Here is an 8,153-nt window from a genome sequence, read left to right as displayed (position 1 = left end):
CAATATAATATTAGACTCATTTGATTTTCGGTTTGAGCTAGAATAAGTAATCTCTAAAACGATTAGGAACCACATATTCTTCACAGAATATTAATGAAGTTATGGATCAATACTTCATTATTTATTCTTATATATATTTTTTTAGTGAATCATGCTGATACTCATTGAACTCTTGCTAACTTCGCAAGATATGAATGTTGTTTCCCAGTAAGCTTCAAGTACATTGAAGATGAAAGTGTAAAATCAAACATATTATTGAATAATACACTTGGTTTATTATAAAACGAAATTCATTGAATTGAAACAGGGATTGTATTTAACGATGATTAAGTTGCTGATGAAGGACGTACATCATTGCATATTTGTAGTATGAATTTAAACGAGTAGTATCTACCCTTTTTCAATTCATACTTAATAGCTTAGTACGAAAAGATTTATTTTGGTTTCCGAATTCATATATATAAAATATTTATATAAATTCTTCAGAAGAATAAGTTAATACTTCATAACTCGTTGATGCAATATACGCGTTATTGATGATGTCCACGGTGATTCTTGAACTGGTGGAGCTTGTGATGTTAAAGTTGCTGACGATTCTAACGATGTTGACAGCACTGACTGTGTTAGTGAGGCTAAGGGTACTGCTGATGCTGTTGGTAAAACAAGTCTAGCTTGTACCTTACGCATCATTCTTGTCGGGGTTTCTACTCTTCCTTTTATCATTTCTGTCCACTCATCTGATTTATGGTTAAGGCAGAAATAGGTAATCTCTATGTCTTTAGAGATTACATAATCACCATAGAATGTTTCTCCGATGAAGTTATGAATCAATACTTCATCGTTTGTTGTTGTTGGTACTTCTTGGTATCTATGGTGCGTGTGACGTTGATATCCGAGGTACGGATGGTGATATTGAGGCGTGTGATGCGGATGTGATTGTTGTTGGTGGTAATGATCCTGTTGATGTTGATGATGGTGATAACGTTGATGCTGGTGATGCTGCTGGTGCTTAGGGTATTGAGGCTTGCGATGTTGATGTTATTGACAGTACTGGTTATGCTGCTGATGCTGCTGATGGTGTTTGTAACCTTCGTACCGTATTCTCCAAAGCCACTACCCGAGTGCAAAGCTCGTTGACTTCTTCTATTACACCGGGGTGATTGTCGGTTCGGACGAGTGGATAAATAAAATCTAGAATTTGATGTAGTATAGAATCGTGACGAGATACTCTAGAAATGAGAGGGAAAATGGTTTCTCGAACAGGTTTGCCGGTAAGTGCTTCAGGTTCATCGTCAAGAGGGCAATTTGGTGGATGGAAGGGATCACCTTCTTCTTGTCTCCAATGATTGAGGAGGCTACGAACTCATCCCTAATCCATCCAAAATAGATGATGACTGATTGGTTGATCCATTCCGGTCACACTGATTTCGGAGCTTGAGTGGTATTCCGTATCGAAATCCGAGGGACTTCAACTAGTGACGAGTTCCATTTCGTATGATTGAATAAAGGATTTTTCGATATGAAATGATTTTCCGGCTATCGGGTGGTATTCTAATTATATAGAATATCCACATATATAGAACAAAAGATCTCATAGATTACGGAGGGATTTACGGAATATGTCAGACAAAGTTTACAGTAACAGATACGCGTAGATATGAATTAGCAAATACGCTAAGATATGAATTTTGTCTATACACCATTCATGCAATGAATGCAGTAAGACGCGTTTAGACTTAAGATGATAAGCAGGTAATTTCCTATAGATGATAAGTAGATGATTTTCGACACAAAATGATAAGCAAAATTTTGACATGCAGACACGGTCGAAGTCCAGACTCACTAATGCAACCTAACGACTTATCAGTTAGGCACACTAATGCAGACCTGGTTCGCTAAGACCACCGCTCTGATACCACATGAAACGACCCGACCCAATCCATAGGGACGAATACAATAACATATGAGTACATCGCGAGACATTTGACCTCTATATGATACGTTTTATAAACATTGCATTCTTTTGAAAAGATATACCATAAATGAATATTTAAAATTCAATGTTTTCGACATCTGATGATTTCTACATATAGACAATCACCGTAAATAACAGTTTACAAGAATACTTTCGTTGACAATGCAGTCAAAATAAATACACGGTGATGATTTTGTGAATGCAATGCTTCCTCAAATAAAACATGTATGACTCCATGCACATGGTTTCTCTAACATATATTCAAACAGCGGAAGACTTCTAGGAACCTGAGAATAAACATGCTTTAAACGTCAACATAAAGTTGGTGAGATATAGGTTTAATGCTAGCAGCGTTATAAATATAGACCACAAGATTTTATATACATAAACATTTTAATAAAAATATTCTAAGTGGTTGAGCACTTGATAACCATACTTAACATTTAATCAACGTCGCATATTCCCTTTATTATGAAATCTCACTACACTGTACCAAGTGTAGTCACCGAAACGAAGTACTGTGCAACCGTTGAATACTGGTCGTCCAGTCCGGTTGGGGTTGTCAGGCCCGATAGATCTATCAACAGGATTCGCGTTTACAATACCACATGTAAATAGTAGTTACCAAGCTACAGGGAAGTATGCCAGTGGTACAACTCAACGTAGAATATATATTTTTTTCACTTGTGTCCATAACGTAAATCATAAAATGCATGTATTCTCATCCCGAAATATTTAGAGTTTAAAAGTGGGACTATATACTCACTTTTGCCTTGAAGGTATTTAACTCGACTTGGTCTCCGATAGATATCACGAACCTAACCATATATATATATATATATAATATATCAACATATTTTCTTTTCAAGTAATCGTTACATATATATATATATATATATATATATATATATATATATATATATATATATATATATATATATATATATATATATATATATATATATATATACTTATAATACTTTTAATATTTTCTTAGTCCGTAGTTAGCAGTCCGATGTTAGTGATCCACAATTAGTTGCTCAATAAAATAAATAAAGACCCCATTGTATTTGTATTGATCAGAATTAATCTCGACCCATGGTACCATGTTGTCAAATGACGTGTTGCGTATATAAAGTACCGTGTTGTCAAATGACGTGTTGCGTACAATCATGAGGTCTTATGATTAATCTTCTCGTGTTGTTTACGGGTGGTCCTGAAATATATAAAATCAAATCATAAGTAATTATATATAAAATATCATATTAATTAGAAAAGATATGATTAATTTACTTTATCTCCAAATATTTTCGTAGCTAAACTAGCTTCGGATACCCAATCTTGTTTTAGTCGTAGTTTCTTCATTACAACTCCGTTTTTGTTGGTTCAACTTGCCACTTCCTTGGATCGAGTCAAATTTTAAGAATATGAACTGAAAATACCTTAGTTTGAATTTGAAATCACAGGTTATAGGTCAAACTTTGGTAAAACTTATGAAAGTGATCATTTTCCATCATAAAAATAACATTTAATGATCATTTTTCTAAAAATACTTACACTTTGAGTTAAACCATGAAATTTTTATGTGTTAACATATTCATAAGAAATATCATTTTTCCAGAACATGAACTTCCAATTCAAAGTTCAAGATGGTTTTTAATTATCCAACCCAAAACAGCCCCCGGTTGCACTCCGACGATGTAGATTCAGTTTTTAAGGTGTTCTTTGTAAAACCAAGTTATATCTTGTTAAGTTAGCATATCATTATGATATATTACAGGTCTTGAAGTGTTTTAAAAGTTAAGTTAGAAGGATCTATTTAGTTTGCAAACAAGTTTGAAATCATTCAAACTATGTTCTTGTTGTTAAAATTTTACAACATAAAATAAGATAGCTATATAATTATGAATCGAACAAGATTATGAACAAGGTTACTATCTCAAGTTACTTGGACAAAGTTACTGTAAGAGATAAGAAAAAATCTTGGAATCAAAGAGTGGTGGAGTTAGATCAAAAGGTTGGAAGTATACTTCTTCAAATGGGTGGTTATTTTGATATGTTCTTGAAAGAGTTTTCTTATGGTGTTTAAGGCTTGTAATTGAAGCTAAATGATGGGTAAAATGCTTGAAGATGATCAAGTATGAAGTTAGGAGTATTTTGAGAGAGAAATGAGGGTGTAGGTATGAGAAAATGGAGTGAAGAAATGGTGTTCATTCATAAAAACGTTTTTAGTTTATAAAGAAAGAAAAGGATTCCTAATTTTGTTTTCTTACTAATAATTCATGCTACTTGACAAATCCTAGTTACCTCATATCTAGGGCAGTAATAATGTTGATTAGGATGTTGATTTGATGTGTATATACCAATAGTAAATACATATAGAAGCTGGGTATGATACGGGTACATATACCCTAGATATACGTATAGAAATCTTGAGGAAACGGAATGAGAATTCAAATATAGCTATCTTTTGTGAATATACTTATATTGTTTTATGTATTTAAGTCCTTAAAAAATGATTAAATACATTATATATACGATACATGTATAAGCATTATAGGTTATAAGTATATATATCAAAGAATGTTACGTATAGTTATCGTTTTGAAAACTTAAGTTAGTAGTTTCAAAATATACTTATAACTCATTGTCATTAGTACATAATGAGATGTTAAACCATCCTTAGATCATGTTAAATATATATAAATACATATATATATACAAACGTATAATTATCGTATGTTATATAGTTCGTGATATCATCGGTCAAATTGGACGGTCAAACGTTGTGTAAAACTCTTTTCAAAAACACAAGTCTCAACAATTTGGATTGCTTATCATGTTGGTAAGGTTTAATTTATGTAAATATTAATCTCATAAGTATAAAATGATTGGAAAAATCCGGGTCGTTACACTATCCCTCACTTCACTCCAACAAATCGGAGATCTGCACTTTCTACCATAAAGTGCTTCAAACGGCGCCATCTCAATGCTTGAATGGTAGCTGTTGTTGTAGAAAAATTCTGCTAATGGTAGATGTCGATCCCAACTGTTTCCGAAATCAATAACACATGCTCGTTGCATGTCTTCAAGCGTTTGTATCGTCCTTTCGCTCTGCCCATCAGTTTGTGGATGATAGGCAGTACTCATGTCTAGACGAGTTCCTAATGCTTGCTGTAATGTCTGCCAGAATCTTGAAATAAATCTGCCATCCCTATCAGAGATAATAGAGAGTGGTATTCCATGTCTGGAGACGACTTCCTTCAAATACAGTCGTGCTAACTTTTCCATCTTGTCATCTTCTCTTATTGGCAGGAAATGTGCTGATTTGGTGAGACGATCAACTATTACCCAAATAGTATCAAAACCACTTGCAGTCCTTGGCAATTTAGTGATGAAATCCATGGTAATGTTTTCCCATTTCCATTCCGGGATTTCGGGTTGTTGAAGTAGACCTGATGGTTTCTGATGCTCAGCTTTGACCTTAGAACACGTCAAACATTCTCCTACGTATTTAGCAACATCGGCTTTCATACCCGGCCACCAAAAATTTTTTCTGAGATCCTTGTACATCTTCCCGGTTCCAGGATGTATTGAGTATCTGGTTTTATGAGCTTCTCTAAGTACCATTTCTCTCATATCTCCAAATTTTGGTACCCAAATCCTTTCAGCCCTATACCGGGTTCCGTCTTCCCGAATATTAAGATGTTTCTCCGATCCTTTGGGTATTTCATCCTTTAAATTTCCCTCTTTTAAAACTCCTTGTTGCGCCTCCTTTATTTGAGTAGTAAGGTTATTATGAATCATTATATTCATAGATTTTACTCGAATGGGTTCTCTGTCCTTCCTGCTCAAGGCATCGGCTACCACATTTTCCTTCCCCGGGTGGTAACGAATCTCAAAGTCGTAATCATTCAATAATTCAATCCACCTACGCTGCCTCATATTCAGTTGTTTCTGATTAAATATGTGTTGAAGACTTTTGTGGTCGGTATATATAATACTTTTGACCCCATATAAGTAGTGCCTCCAAGTCTTTAATGCAAAAATAACCGCGCCTAATTCCAAATCATGCGTCGTATAATTTTGTTCGTGAATCTTCAATTGTCTAGACGCATAAGCAATCACCTTCGTTCGTTGCATTAATACACAACCGGGACCTTTCTTTGATGCGTCACAATAAATCACAAAACCATCATTCCCTTCAGGCAATGACAATATAGGTGTCGTAGTTAGCTTTTTCTTCAATAACTGAAATGCTTTCTCTTGTTCATCATTCCATTCAAATTTCTTCCCTTTATGCGTTAATGCAGTCAAGGGTTTTGCTATTCTGGAAAAGTCTTGGATGAACCTTCTGTAGTAACCAGCTAGTCCTAAAAACTGGCGTATGCGTTTCGGAGTTTTTGGGGTTTCCCACTTTTCAACAGTTTCTATCTTTGCCGGATCCACCTTAATACCTTCTTTGTTCACTATGTGACCGAGGAATTGAATTCTTCCAACCAAAATGCACACTTTGAAAACTTAGCGTACAATTCTTCCTTCCTCAATACTTCTAACACCTTTCTCAAATGTTCATCATGTTCTTGGTCATTCTTTGAGTAAATAAGTATGTCATCAATGAAAACAATAACAAACTTGTCAAGGTATGGTCCACACACTCGGTTCATAAGGTCCATGAACACAGCTGGTGCATTAGTTAAACCAAACGGCATGACCATAAACTCGTAATGACCGTAACGTGTTCTGAAAGCAGTCTTTGGAATATCATCTTCTTTCACCCGCATTTGATGATACCCGGAACGTAAGCCAATCTTTGAATAAACAGACGAGCCTTGTAGTTGATCAAATAAGTCGTCGATTCTCGGTAGTGGGTAGCGGTTCTTGATGGTAAGTTTGTTCAACTCTCGGTAGTCGATACACAACCTGAATGTACCATCTTTCTTCTTGACAAACAAAACAGGAGCTCCCCACGGTGATGTGCTTGGTCGAATGAAACCACGCTCTAAAAGTTCTTGTAATTGGCTTTGCAGTTCTTTCATCTCGCTGGGTGCGAGTCTCTAAGGAGCACGAGCTATTGGTGCAGCTCCTGGTACAAGATCTATTTGAAATTCAACGGATCGATGTGGGGGTAATCCCGGTAATTCTTTCGGAAATACATCGGAAAATTCTTTTGCAATGGGAACATCATTGATGCTCTTTTCTTCAGTTTGTACTTTCTCGATGTGTGCTAGAACAGCATAGCAACCTTTTCTTATTAGTTTTTGTGCCTTCAAATTACTAATAATATGTAGCTTCGTGTTGCCCTTTTCTCCGTACACCATTAAGGGTTTTCCTTTTTCTCGTATAATGCGAATTGCATTTTTGTAACAAACGATCTCTGCTTTCACTTCTTTCAACCAGTCCATACCGATTATCACATCAAAACTCCCTAACTCTACTGGTATCAAATCAATCTTAAATGTTTCGCTAACCAGTTTAATTTCTCGATTCCGACATATATTATCTGCTGAAATTAATTTACCATTTGCTAATTCGAGTAAAAATTTACTATCCAAAGGCGTCAATGGACAACTTAATTTAGCACAAAAATCTCTACTCATATAGCTTCTATCCGCACCCAAATCAAATAAAACGTAAGCAGATTTATTGTCAATAAGAAACGTACCCGTAACAAGCTCCGGGTCTTCCTGTGCCTCTGCCGCATTAATATTGAAAACTCTTCCGCGGCCTTGTCCATTCGTGTTCTCCTGGTTCGGGCAATTTCTAATAATGTGGCCCGGTTTTCCACATTTATAACAAACTACATTGGCATAACTTGCTCCGACACTACTTGCTCCGCCATTACTCGTTCCGACACCATTTGTTCCTTTCGTTTTATTAACCCCTGGTCCGTAGACCTCACACTTCACCGCGCTATGACCATTTCTTTTACACTTGTTGAAAAATTTGGTGCAGAACCCCGAGTGATACTTTTCACACCTTTGGCATAGCTGCTTCTGATTGTTGTTGTTGTTGCGGTTATTATTGTTGTTGGGATGATTGTTGTAGTTGCTGTTGTTGTTGTTGTTGTTGTTGTTGTTGTTGTTGTTGTTGTTGTTGTTGTTGTTGTTGTTGTTGTTGGGTCGTTTGTTGTAGTTGCGATTGATGTTGCGATTGTTGGGATAATTATTGCGATTAT

This window comes from Rutidosis leptorrhynchoides, chromosome 7 (genome assembly GCF_046630445.1).
Source record: "Rutidosis leptorrhynchoides isolate AG116_Rl617_1_P2 chromosome 7, CSIRO_AGI_Rlap_v1, whole genome shotgun sequence".
Classification (NCBI taxonomy): Eukaryota; Viridiplantae; Streptophyta; class Magnoliopsida; order Asterales; family Asteraceae; genus Rutidosis; species Rutidosis leptorrhynchoides.
This window is presented reverse-complemented; position numbering follows the sequence as displayed.